Raw genomic sequence first — 12649 nt, 5'->3', positions numbered from 1 at the left:
AATCTAGCTTTAATCATACTTTCTACCAGTTTTCCAGGGACAGAAGTTAAGCTAACTGGCCTGTAATTTCCGGGATCCCCTCTGGATCCCTTTTTGAAGATTGGCGTTACATTTGCCACTTTCCAGTCCTCAGGCACGGAGGAGGACCCGAGGGACAAGTTACATATTTTAGTGAGCAGATCAGCAATTTCACATTTCAGTTCTTTGAGAACTCTCGGGTGGATGCCATCCGGGCCCGGTGATTTGTCAGTTTTTATATTGTCCATTAAGCCTAGAACTTCCTCTCTCGTAGAACGCACTAACAGGCAAGCACCCTTCTTTCTATATTTTTCTTTTACTTGACTTAAATTGTTGCTGTTTAAAAGAGATTTGCCAGATTGATCGGTTTTTGACATCTCACTGGGGAGCCGTAACTTCTCTCTGCTACGCACTAATTAATAGCTTATCTCTGTTTTTGTTGCAAAAAGCTGTCCTGGATTTGCATTCTAAAGATACACACAGAAGAGGGATTTCTATTCCAGATTTTTATTTTGAAAAATATTATACTGTTTTGAGACTACTCTCTTTTTGGTCTATTTTATTTTGACGAATCTGTTTCTTGACGATTGCCATTAATTGCTTCGATCCTGGGAACTGCATTTTGTTTACTTAACTATTGGAGAGATAAGGCTGTCTGCTCTGTTTATACTGTGATGTCACCAAGTTTGGAGTATTAACCCAATTGTTGCTGAAATAAGAAGTGGTTTTCCTATATTTTTCTTTTAAAATGGCAATTAAGAAAGTGGCTGAGAATCTGGAAATAACTATGTTTCAGAGAATAATGAATGAGATTGAGATAACGAAAATTGAATTGAGTAAAATGAAGCAGGAGATTAAAGATATAAGGGTCCCTGTGAGAGAGGTGACCCTGGAAGGGGTCCCTGTGAGAGAGGAGACCCCGGAGATTGGAATAGGGGTCCCTGTGAGAGAGGAGACCCTGGAGACTGGAATAGGGGTCCCTGTGAGAGAGGAGATCCCGGAGATTGGAACAAACGTGGAACAGGAACAAGATTTGGAGTCTATGGACTTTAGAAATAAAATCTATTGTTTGGAACTCAATGTTATCTCTGAAGAAATTAATGAAGATTCTAGAGATAAAGTTATCAATGGCATGGATTATCTTCTGGACTGGAATGATGTGATGGAGCCCAATATAGAGAAAATCTATGGAATTAACTGCAGCCATGTGACAATGGAAAAACTTTTAAGAGATGACCCAGTGTATTTTGAAAAAAAGAACAGAGATATGATTTTACAGCAGTATTTCAGCAACTTATTCAGAATGGATGGCAAGAAAATATTTGGGATAGAGGTAATTCCCATCAGACTCTTATTATATGACTATGGCTTTGACAGCAAGATTATTATGGAATACTGATAATGGAAGATTGGATATTGAAATTACTGGACTTAACAAGACTACTGAAGATGGAAGATGGAAAATGGAACTAATAGAGATAATAGAACAATGGCTACTGAAATTACTGAACCTAACAGATTCTGATGTGATGGATTAATTGAAATGTTTATTTTGACTATGGTTATGACAATAAGATTATCATAATTAGTAATGAGATGGATTAATCGATATGCTTATCTGGAAAAAAAAAATTGATAGATATATTTCTTAAAGAATTGAAACCTCTCTTTGACTTTTTGTGGAAAGAATAAAGTAATGTTTATGAGATTTGATGATTAAGTAAGATAACTACTGGAGGAAAGTGATTTTATAATATGACTTAAGAGACAGGATTGCTATATATTATAGACTTATAACTGATTTGATCTTTGACAAATGGGAAGTCAATATTTTACTCTTTATTTTTTATTTATTTATTTTTTTTCTTCTTTTCTTTTTTTCTTTTTGTTTAACTATTTTTGATTTTGTTTTTTGTCTTTGAATGTTTTATGATTTTGTCTTGTATGTTTTATGAAAATCTGAATAAAAATTATTGAAAAAAAAAAAAAAAAAAAAAAAAAGAACTTCCTCTCTCGTTACCACTATTTGTCTCAGTTCCTCAGAATCCCTTCCTGCAAATGTTAGTTCAGGTTCAGGGATCTGCCCTATATCTTCCACTGTGAAGACAGATGCAAAGAATTCATTTAGCTTCTCTGCAATCTCCTTATCGTTCTTTAGGACACCTTTGACTCCCTTATCATCCAAGGGTCCAATTGTCTCCCTAGATGGTCTCCTGCTTTGAATGTATTTATAGAGTTTTTTGTTGTTGGTTTTTATGTTCTTAGCAATGTGCTCCTCAAATTCTTTTTTAGCATCCCTTATTGTCTTCTTGCATTTCTTTTGCCAGAGTTTGTGTTCTTTTTTATTTTCTTCATTTGGACAAGACTTCCATTTTTTGAAGGAAGACTTTTTGCCTCTAAGAGCTTCCTTGACTTTGCTCGTTAACCATGCTGGCATCTTCTGGGCCCTGGCGGTACCTTTCACCTTTTTTAAAAAATAAAAATGAACCAGTTAGGCACACTGTTGGCAGCCTCCAAATATCTAAAAGCCTAGATGATGATGTTGAAGAGGTTTTCAGGAAATGTGGACACCAGGGATGACTGCAGAGTGCATACCTCCCTTTGGGAGGAAGGGAGGGATACAAATTTAATAATAAATAAAATAAAATAAATAATGAAATGATCTGTAGAATGAAAGAACTCACAAGGACTCTTCAGCTGACTCAATAGTAAAGTAAGCATGACAAAACACCCATACCCCACCTATCAGCTTTTCACCAAAATGTTATCTCGCTTTAGATAATTTTTGAATGCATTTTTCATTAATTGACAAAGAACGGTTGGAAAAATACAAGAGAATTTCTCACATGAAATTTTCAACCAATCAGGTTGTTTTCTGACTTGCATTTATTTTTGTTTCCTGAACGTTTATTAAACTTAACCACAAAATTCTTTAATTGACAATTTTATATATCACTGTGATTTATGATCCCTCTCTCCGGATTGCAAATCTTGTGCCACCATAAAGACAAAGTCCGTGTTGCAATTGCTTTTTAATATGTTTTTAAAAGCTGTTTCTTTTTTAAAAAGATGTTTTTAAAGATGTTTTATTTGAATAGGTATTTAAAGATTTGTTTTAATGTCTTTAAAGTTGTTTTGTTTTTAATGTATTTTAAAGTCTGGAATAGTGTAGACAGTACACTGAATGGGCAATGGTTCAACTCAGTATAAGGCAGCTTCCTATGTTCCTATCACTCCTTTATGGGAAAGAGGAGTACTATTAACCTATTCCCAATTTCACAGATCCAAAGCAACTTATCTCAGAGGTCACAAAGATTTAGGAACGTCCTTATTGGGACATTTTCTTAACTACAAATGAACAAGTGTTAGTCATGTCTGATTGCCACTCTTGGCTTCCTTTCTAACTCTATTATAAGCTTTTTTTAAATAAAAGTAGGCCTTAAAGAAAGCAACAGAAATTAAGCAAATGATTAAAAATAGAAGACAACTTCCTACATATGGCAAGATGAATCTTACATGAAGATTTCTGAAAATGATTCTATTGCCCAGGTTACAAGCAGTACATTTGTGAATAATTCCACTTGTGACTGAAAATGCTGCCAATCCCATGAGTACTTCCATCTTTCACTGCTTCCCCATTTGTTCAGTTTCATCTAGGACTCAAAAGCTCTTGCATGTTCCCTCCCCCCAAGGGTCCCACAGGGGAGAAGTGAATGGCTATGATTTGTATCTCAACCTATATTTGATGGTGGGAAAAAAACCCAATAAAAGCTTGCTATCTGTTTGAACAACAGTTAACTAACTAATGTTTTTAGTCATATACATCTGAGGCTTGTCATTTAGCACCTGAGGGCTGACAGGATGGTAAGCTAAACTGCCACATAAAAACTTGGCTACCTCTCTATGTATGTACAGATATGTATCTGACTCTGTTATTTACTGTGCAATCCTAAACATGCCTACTCAGAAGTAAACCCTATTAAATTCAATGGGACTTACTCCCAAGCTAAATGGGGTTAGGACTGCAGCATTGCTCTTTATAAATTGGTAGTAGGATGAGGAACACTTGCAATAGCAGTAATTATGTTTCACCATAGACCTGCTAAACTAGTAGAGCAACAGAGCTCTACTGATATTCTTATACCCAGTGCTTGTTTTGGGATGGTACTCACTGGCATGGAGTATCGGCATCTTTTGTTTTGGCTCCCCATGGCAACCATTTTGGGCTGGTACCTACAGCACTTTTATCAAGGTATAAGTACCGGCACCAGCACCTCATTTTTATCAAATAAAACAAAACACTGCATATACCAGAAAAACTGGAACTTAAAACCATGACAAATACCAGATGACAAATACCAAAAAAATAAAAGCACGTTGTATTTTTACACAATTTATATAAGGCAGTTTTTATAAATGACAACCTTTCTGGCATTGTTACAGTTCATATTGGGAATACATTCAACTTTTTTTCAGCTCTAGCAAAACAAGAGATGCTTGGGTACACAGAATGGCCTATCCCTGCTGTCTTACAGCAATCTCATTCCTTTTCTATCACCAGTCATGATAAGAATGGCAAGTAGGATCCATGGCTTACAGTAGCAACTTCCTTTCTATGGCAGTTCTTTGTTGTTGTTATGTGCCTTCTACTATGGTTATTTACTTGGACTCAAGTTTATCTTTACTCATCTTGCAGTACCAACTGACTACACTTTCCAGTTCTATAGACAAAAAGTGCTATTTCCAAACTATGCTATTCTATATGTGAAATGCAGCTATTTTCTTGAATACATATCAAATCTATTGGATCTTTCTGATGTTCATCTAGCTGAACAGTCCCCTTTTCTATAACCATTTTATTAGCAAACTGATGGATAAAAGCACTGATTACACTGTAAAACTACTGTTATACTCAGCCACTTCAGTCTATCAAACACTAATGCTATACAACTCCATTCATCCCACAAAAGCAGTTTGAAGCAAGTATTCCAGCTGCTGTAGCTACTTGGATTAATTCTTCTGAAAAATAATGTTTGTTCAACTATCATTTATGCTAGTATAGTAGAATCTACTGGAACACACAAGTGAGAATAGCCCTTGAAACACCACCACAGTGTAATTTACAGTACTGTTACCCTCCCCCACAATGTTGCTGAGAAATAAATTAAAAAATAAACAATATTTAGAGCGACCTTTCTTCTAGACTGATGAAATGGAGACAATAAATCTGTTTTATAAGAACAAAAGCCGAGTTTTTCATTCCATGAACAAAACATTTAAACTTTTTATGTTTAATGGTTTAGCATGACCAGATGCAACAATCTCTCTTAATAAAAAATAGTGCAGGAAAACAATTTGTTTACATCTAACTTGGTAAGCCATTTTCCCAGGGTTATTGTCCATATTTACTCCAACCATGTCCTGGATAAATTAGACAATAAGTATAAATTTGGTTGATTTTTCCCTGTAAAGTTACATTTTCTTCACCAATCAGCAACATTTCAGCTTATTCTGTTGTAGATTAACAAACACTATCTGCATCTCAAAGTATATTTTTAAATTCTCCAGAGTTTATTTTATCCTAAAGTGCAGGAAACATTTTCAAACCATGGGCAGTGATTGGTAAATAGCTACTAGAAATATAAAGAGGATTGAGTATATTTGGGATAAAAAGCCTGGAAACGTTTGAGGAGACTTAAAGCTTTGTAGCAGCATGTAATTGGTGACACCTTTATGGTTAGGACGGGAACATGAATGGATACTGGCTATGACTGCAAATAATGCTTCCAGTTGCATTAAGTTCTCTTTCACTGGACAAGGGGGAATTGAATAGATTCTGCATTGCCTAAAACACTGAGTCGGGAAAAAAGCTACAGGCATCCTTTGTTATGTAATTTAAATCTGTTCAATAAAAAACTATTACATCTGGAAATGTTTTATCATGAAGTAGTATGTATCCCTGTTTGCTGTTAGAGAATTGCCCACCCAAAATCTGAGAGCTTTTAAAGAGAGAGTGACGGCAGAATATCTCCATATGTGCGGCTTATCTCCGGACTTAAATTTCTTACTACCACAGCTTTAAACCTCACCTGTACCTTGGTTGCTTGTGCTAGAATACTGGGTGCTGCCACAGGGTACATTTCATGTCTTCAGTTTTGAAAGAAAGAGACAGAGGTGTCTGATGACTTGACATTTACAGTAATCTAGGGTGTACCAAATTTCATATGTGTTGGAGACACCCCAATTTTGATGTCCTTGGATAGGGCTGGGCCAAGCCAGGCCCATGTATAATCTTGAGGTTAATTGCTAAATTTGGAAGTAAAGTAGGAAGAAGGTACTGCTCTATTGATGAGGCAGGGACTGAAGGGCAGGCTTCCAGTATTTATGCCAGGTTGGCCAGTCCAGTGGCTTCATATTGGCAACTAGCTGTAACTGAGCAAGCCAGTTATATCATCAGATATGCCTTTTCCCCCACCCACCCATGCCCCAAATCAGAGAGTTGAAATAAATCAGATAGTATGGATCATTTGTACTAAATTCTTGCAGTATCTGGATGACACTGATATAAATCTGATGTACTGTAGCAGTTGCAATATAAACATAAGCTATAGTAGCCACCTTGTGAGGGTTGTACCTGAAAGGCCAGATATACATTTTATTTTAAAAAACATGCAGAAGCACCCTGTAGAAAAAATGGGGCACTATGGCTGTCCAGCTCTGTTTTATTTGCCTTTACAGAACTCTCTGCTTCTACTTACTACTATTGCTTTGGACCACTGTAATCATGTGTAAGCAAAAACAGGTGAGGCTGCTCCTACAGTCCACAAGATATTGCAGTAGGAGCTAATGACTATTACAGTGGCAAGAAGGGAGGAAGTCAGCTCTCATCACCAAAACAGATGACACCAACAGGGTTCTGAATAAATTTTCTCCATAATACCAATGGCAGTGTGCATTAACTGGAATCTGACTAACTTGACCACTTATACGAAGCTAAAATTTATGATGACATTAGAGGTAGGTAGTCAAAATATACTGCGAGGCCAGCAAAGAGGACAACAGTAGAGACATTCTCAGCAAATTTTTGCTTTAGCAGGACTACAATATTCAAACACTAGCACGCTGCTAAATCAGAGATAATCTACTGAATGTGGAATTATTTGTATTTATCTTCTTTCCCCTCAATACAGTTTCTCTCTTGCTTTCTGTGTTTCTTCCCTGTGCCAGCTGCAGGCCATAGGCAGACTTTAATTTCATGCAGACAGTAAGGAATGAAAAGGGGGGAAGGGTGGCAGGAAAAATAAAGGGAGAAAAGTGGGTCCCCTCCCACTGTTGGTTCAGGCCCTCGCTCACTGCCAGCATGTGATCCTGACAGATTACCCCCAAGAGAATACAAACCTTGACAGGAACAAAAATTACCTGCCCCTGCCCTATGGCATGTAAAATTCATGTGTGTGCATAAATGATTGAGTGTCATTTCCAGAGGTACAACAGATAGAATTTCTCCTATAGGACCTTTAAGTCCTTAAAATGAACCCTCTCTAATGAACTTACAGAACTATTTTTCATCAGCAGCATACATATCAGCTTTTTTAAAAGTCTATTAAGACTTCCATCTGGCTTTTGCTTCCCCAGCTGGTACAATATACTCCAGAATGTCTGCTGTTTAGTCAGATTGCTGAAACCCAGACATCAACTTTAATTGAAGATGCAAATTTTGTCCACTCCAAATAAAACAGTTTTTCATTTATGATACAAAATCAACTGAGACTGCATTTTGATGTGACATGCAACAAGCAGCAAGGATTGCCACTTCAATAAGCGCTACTAATAGAGTTATTAAAATTAGAAAATGAACAGCTTACTTTAAAAACAAACAACCAAAGCTCAACTCAGAAGGGCCATCCTAAGTAGGAAAGAGCACGTCACTGGGGCTCTGTCACCCACAGTCTTGACGAGAAAGCAAGGTCCCAGTAGGTTCAGGGCCTGGAGGAGTCAACACAACCTGGTGGGAATTCTGGGATATCAATCCTAGGAGCCATCCCAACTGGGGAAGTCTGCTGAGCTGGGAGACACATTGCAGGTTCCTTGTTTTTAGACTAGGGGTGGGCAACCTAAAGCCCTAGGGCTGCATGCAGGTCTCGGCCTAATTTCATGTTCCCTTTGGCCTAATTTCATGCAGGTGACAAGGAGAAAAACATAGGGAGAAAAGTTCAGAGAGAGAGAAAAGAGATGGCCCCACCTGTCTTTGCCTCTGGCTGCACCCACATTTGACTCCAGTTACACCCAGCACCAGTACACAACAGGGTATCCCTGAGTGAATCCATCATCCTTTACAGAAAAAGTTTGCTCATCTCTGCTCCAAACTCCAGCTCTAGCTACCTGGCTGGACAGCTCCTCTCCTGTCTAAGCAATATTCCACCTTGCTGGACAGCTCCACTGCTTCTCTAGGAAATCGAAACCTCACAGCTTACATATTGGAGACCCAGACATCAGAAAGTAGGGGTTGACCTAAAGCAGCAGCAGGAAAGGGCAGAAAGCCAGATTCTTATCACTCCTAGGATTGATGCCTGGTCTGGTCATTCCAAAGGCTTCATACTGCCTTCCAGTAACAAGAAATTATTTCCTTCTATGCTTGAAGACGGCTCTTGGGGCTGAGTCCTGGATAGTTTATTAAGCTAGGCTTCAGTCTCATACCATCAGGTTCTGGGTTCAAGTTTTTGATCTAAATAGCCTAATTTGTAAATGCATCTTATAAAATCAATATTTCAAATATTATACCATACTGTTTCCTTAATATTGTGTTTGCTTGTTAATAAAATGGAATACTAACAGGAAAAAAAGAGGATTGTATGACCACGGCTAAACACTGAGGGTATTAATAAAGTAGGTTAGAAACATAACATACTTTTGTCTGGAATGAAAACATAGGAAATATACTTGGATATGGTCCAGCTTGTCAGCATCTGTGAATGACCCTTCCTTAGCTAAATTAAAATCAGGCCACTGTGTCCCACGTTTTATCCACTTTCAGTTCATGCCATTGAGAATGGTCTAATAGCTTAATATAATATGAAAATAATTAACCTAGAGATCACTTGCTCAATACTAAGTGATTAGTTTAATGAAACCCTGTAAAATTATTGCTTTGTGATAACACAGCTAGGATATCAATGCTGACACTGCTTACAGCAGGGAATTAAGATAAAGCAAGCCTGAAAATGAACTGCCATACTGAAGGTGAAAAATGCAAGTGTGACTGTATCTCATTATCACTGGTTTAATATGCAAAACATATGGAAGAAACCAGAATTGATTGGTGGGGGAAACCATTATATACCATGCCTTGACAATTGAGGTACCCATGACAATTATCTTTGAAAATTCGATACATCTTTTCTGTCAGTCAGCATTATTGTTTAACCATGTCATAACAACAGAACAAAAATAAGTACATCTGAAAATACATACACAACTATTACCTAAAAGAACAGTTCATAATTCTGCTATAATCCAGAGTGTTCCTTTAGAAAACAAAAACCTGTCATGCTCATTTTATGTTTTTTCTCTCTTTAAAAAACAGCTGTCAGTCCTGCACTGTCGTATTACAAAACAGCTTTCCAATTTCCCTAAATTTCAAAAGCACTTTGCAGAAACCTTCATTGCAGAAAACTGAAAACAAGGAGAACCATGGAATTTTGGAAGCCCCCTTGGCTATGGATTTCTCTCTCCTCCCCCCTCTGTGGTGAGGCTGTTACTAAAATAATAATCAGTTTAAAAAAAACCTTCTGGGCAAACAGAATTAGTCATGTATCTCCCTAGATTTCAGCACTTGTCTAATTTTTCGTTTATGTTTTCCTTTACATTTGGCTTACAATGTACTAACACAGTGAACTATAGTTACTGTCTGAAAAATAATTGCACAGGTAACCTGATCTTATCTCCTGTAAGCTGTAGTGATGGACAAACCCCAGCTATGTTGATTTAGATGGGCTGCATCTTTTTGAGCATTTTTGGAGAATTCTTAGAAGGTGCTGTTTTTCTCAAGAGTCATCCAAAACCTGGAAATGCTCAGCACAGTGAAGTTCCTCTACATCATAACTCAAGATGGAAGCATCAGGAAGAAGAAACAAAAACCAAGACCTAACCCTTTTTCCAGCATTGTTGGCAGGATTTCTGGGGATTTTTTTTACCTCTCCTAGTAAATTAATCAGGACAAGTTAAAAAAATACTACTTCCTCAATTAACAAGACAATCCAAGCTCTGGCCAGGTAGTGGTGACCAGAGCTTGGAAGTAATTCATTACAAGTAACAAATCACTTGTAATTCATTACTTTTTGAGGAATGTGTGGGTAATTCCTTTACATTTTCATTGTAATAGAACTAGGAGTAATTTTATTACTTTTGAGGAGTAATTGTAATGTTTCCAGCATTACTTTTGGGCATTACTTGGGGGGGGGAAGCAGGGGAAGTGTTCTGCTCCTCTGATTTATGGATGAAAACCATGTGCCTCAAACTGGGCTTCTGTGCAGCATCACTCTACCCTTGTGTTCTGTGGGTGAGTAGGAGGTGATGAAGGAGGAGGTGTAGAGTGAGATGGGGTGGAGTGGAAAAAACAATTGTTTAAAAAATGGATGGTTTTGGTAAAGAATGGAGTGGAGGGGAAAAAGGGGCCAGAGGGCAAGAACATGGATAAAGGAGGAAAAGGAGGCAGCAGCAGAATGGAGATAAAGAACTGTGGAAGTGAAAGATGACATGTGTGTGTTTGTCTGTGTCTGTGAATACTGTGTTTGCACGTGGCACACAAAGTGGCCTCTACCACCCTCTCTGGCTCCTGTGCTGCATTTGCAGCATTTGAACTCTTTTGCATCTCAGGGGAAAATGTTTGCTTCAGTGAGTGTCCCTTAGTTGGTGGCAGGGCAGGGTCCGGGAGGTGGGTAAGTGAGAGAGATTATGCTGGCTGGCTGAGGGGGGAGGCGTTTAACTTGGTTTGACATGCAAAGATCTGAGTAGTGGCCTCTGCCCAGAGCTTGGAAAAGTTACTTTTTTGAACTACAACTCCCATCAGCCCCAGCCAGCATGGCCACTGGATTGGGCTGATGGGAGTTGTAGTTCAAAAAAGTAACTTTTCCAAGCTCTGCCTCTGCCTCCCTCCCTCCCTCCCTTATTGCTATCTTATGGATAAAAAGAATTATTTCACTACCTCTGTATGTGTGTGTTTATTTTTAATGTTGTTTTAGGCTACTTAGATGTGCAGCAGCCAAGGCCAGCACCTTGTAGGCATTTTGTTAAAAAAGTAACTGAAATGTAATTGTAGTGATTGCTTTTGAGAAAAACTAAAGTAATCAGGTACTTTTAGAGCAATTGTAATTGTAACAGTAACTACTACTTTTTGGGCCCATGTAATTGTAACTGTAATTTATTACTTTTTTAAAGTAATTTTCCAAGCTCTGGTGGTGACACATGACAGAGTAGTGGAGCCACCACCGCATTTCCATCCCCTTTGGTCATGCTGCCTAGGGTGGATGTTTGGGGAAGGGGGAGGCAGGCAAATTGCTGCACCAGCCTGGAACTGCAATACCATGCCATGGGACTGGCTTGGGATCCAGCAGGCTTAACCCCTCCCCTCTGCTCCCATAATGCCCCATTTTTAGGCTTTCCATGGACTACCACCAGCAAATGGTACCCATCAGTGGTACTTCCACCTGTGTGGTGGATGGAACAGGGAGCTCGGTACCAGTGGAATGAAGCTGGCATCACTCCATAGATGGAGCTCACGGCGGCCAGCAGAGCTTGGCAGAGGGACACTTCCATTCAATCATCATCATCATCCCTCACAGCCCAGTACAAAGGAGGCATGGACTGCAGTCTTGAAAATGCAGACCCTCAACATGCTCAAAAGTCTCCATTGCAAAGTGAAGTTTTTTTGAAACAATGATCAACTTGACTTTGGGAAGTATAGTCTTTTATTTTATTACTCCAGGCCAAAAATGGGGGGGGGGGAAATCTACAATTTCTAGAGTTCACATTAGCAGTCATTAGCTTTGACCTTTTCTTCCCTTCACTCTAACAATTAGGTATATTTGTGAAATGGAAAGGAGGAGGGGAGTAGCAAGCAAGTCTTTATAGTCCACAGCAAAATTCAGATGGGGGACTGGGCTTGACTCATAATGACTCTGGATCCCCTCCCTTTCCAAAGACCCTTACAGGATGCTCTTGTACTACACTGAATTTGTAGCACAAAACAGCCTTGGAGTAGGGTCTTAGTAATGCAAGGAAAATAGCAGCTGAAAACAAAGTGTGGAATTATTTCTACAAGTAAATTCCTGATGCCCTCTGAGGAAACTTTGCCTCAGTAAAAAGCTGTATGGATTTTTAACATAAACTCCAAAAGACAAAGGTGAAACACACGCAGTTGGTCTGTGTAAATTGACTCAGTCCTAATTTATTCTGAACTGAACACAGAAACCAGTGAGACCCTTTAAGAGTGTATAATGTGTATTCTGAAGCTTATCCTATAAGTCTAAAACTCCACCTCCTTTCTATTCTCTGTAGAATGGTGCAAGTTCTTAGCTATGCAGAGAAATGAACTATCCTTGCATAACCCTAGCCTTCTTGTTAGTCTCCCATC

At 38.5% G+C, this 12649-nt stretch overlaps 1 protein-coding gene across 2 annotated transcripts in view; it reads right to left on the bottom strand.

The window, feature by feature from the left end:
- Positions 1-12649, bottom strand: part of TRPM3 (transient receptor potential cation channel subfamily M member 3) — a 550216-nt gene that overhangs the window by 364488 nt on the left and 173079 nt on the right. The gene's annotated exons all lie outside the window — the stretch shown is intronic.

The sequence above is a fragment of the Rhineura floridana genome, chromosome 1, assembly GCF_030035675.1.
Source record: "Rhineura floridana isolate rRhiFlo1 chromosome 1, rRhiFlo1.hap2, whole genome shotgun sequence".
Taxonomy (NCBI): Eukaryota; Metazoa; Chordata; class Lepidosauria; order Squamata; family Rhineuridae; genus Rhineura; species Rhineura floridana.
This window is presented reverse-complemented; position numbering and strand designations above follow the sequence as displayed.